Source organism: Suricata suricatta, chromosome 6 (genome assembly GCF_006229205.1).
Source record: "Suricata suricatta isolate VVHF042 chromosome 6, meerkat_22Aug2017_6uvM2_HiC, whole genome shotgun sequence".
NCBI lineage: Eukaryota > Metazoa > Chordata > Mammalia > Carnivora > Herpestidae > Suricata > Suricata suricatta.
In genome coordinates, this window is record NC_043705.1 from 1119825 (window position 1) to 1121488 (window position 1664).

A 1664-nucleotide genomic window follows, 5' to 3' on the forward strand; every position below is an offset into this window, starting at 1 on the left:
GAAATCTATATAGTAGTTTTAGTCTATAGTGCACATTTCTTGGCACATAATTCCCCAAACCCCTGTAATTTCTTCGGTGATTAGAGCAATAATGATTCATTATAATATTGTTTCCCCCCCTTGATTCCTGAAATAGCTTTACAGCAGTAAATGTTAAATGGCTGTCATTTGTTATTTATTTAAAAAAATCATTTTCAACCGCATTTGAGCTCATTATAATGAAATGACTTGGAAAAATCTCTTGTAAACACCAGATAAGGGTGGTTGCGAAGGAACTCACTCATGTGATTAGAAAATTAGGACTTTCTGCCCCCACAATCCCCCTGACATCTGAGGTGGAGAGAGTGGCTAGAGGTTGAATCAATCAGTATTGCCCAATTGTTTCATCCATTAAGCCTTGGTAAAGAAGCCTCCACAAGAACTCAAAAGTAAAGGGCCTGGGAAGCTTTGGGGCTGGTGAACAAGACCCCATCCATGTGCTGTTAGGGTGATGCACTCCAATCTCAATGGGTACAAAAACTGTGCTTGGAACCCTTCTAGACCTTTCCCCATGTATCACTTCATCTGGCTCTTCATTTGTATCTTTAATATCCTTTGGAATAGATCAGTAATCTATTAAGAAAACTGTTCTGAGTGTCCTCAGCCACTCTAGTAAAGTAATCAAACATTGGGAGGGAGATGTGGGAACTTCTGATTTATACCTGGTTGGTCAGACGCACAGGTGACCAACTGAATTTGCAGTTGGCCTCTAAAGTGAGGGTAGTTTTGTGGGGCTAAGCCCTTAACCTGGGGGGTCTGATGCTCTCTCTAGGTAGATAGTATACAAATTGAGTTAAACTGTAACACCCAGCTGATATCAGAGAATTGGCTGGTGTGAGGAAAACATCCATACAGAAATACATCTCAGATTAGTTCCCTGAAGGAAGAGGGGGAAGCACATCTCCATCAGCTCTTGTTCCTGTGGTTAGTATGTCTTTATTTCCAGGCTCTGCATGCTTAAATTCAGCATGGTCTTCGCAGCAAGCAGTATGCAAGGAGACTCAGGCAGGAAGTGGGGAGATCCTGGATCTGTTGGCTTCTGTGAGAAGCTATCAAAGATTGTGCAGATGGTTGCAGCAAGAGGAGCAGGAGTGACAAGAGCAACAATGGAATCGATAAGGTTCTGATGTATTGGGCAGAAAAGGGGCCCAATACACAAAAGTAGGTGGTTGGTCTCCAGTACAGCATGTAACCATCTTTTCCCCTATTACTGTGCTATAAGACATATACTCAAATAAGGTAAGAATTCACTCTTTTTAGAAAGACTTTGGGGCGCCTGGGTGGCTCAGTCGGTTAAGCCTCCGGCTTCAGCTCAGGTCAGATCTCATGTTCGTGGGTTCAAGCTAGCGTCAGGTTCTCTGCTGACCGCTAGCTCAGACCCTGGAGCCTGCTTCCAGTTCTGTGTCTCCCTCTCTCTCTGCCCCTCCCCCTCTCCTGCTCTGTTTCTCTCTGTATCAAAAATAAATAAAACATTAAAAAAAAAAAAAAGAAAGACCTTTCCTCACTTCTCTTCAGACAGGCTGCACTGCCTCAGCATAGCTCTGTTGGAGGCTTCCCAGTTCTCCTGGACACAGGGCCAGAAAGGGTGTGGAATACTTGGTGCTCATTTCAGGTATTGTGGAGAT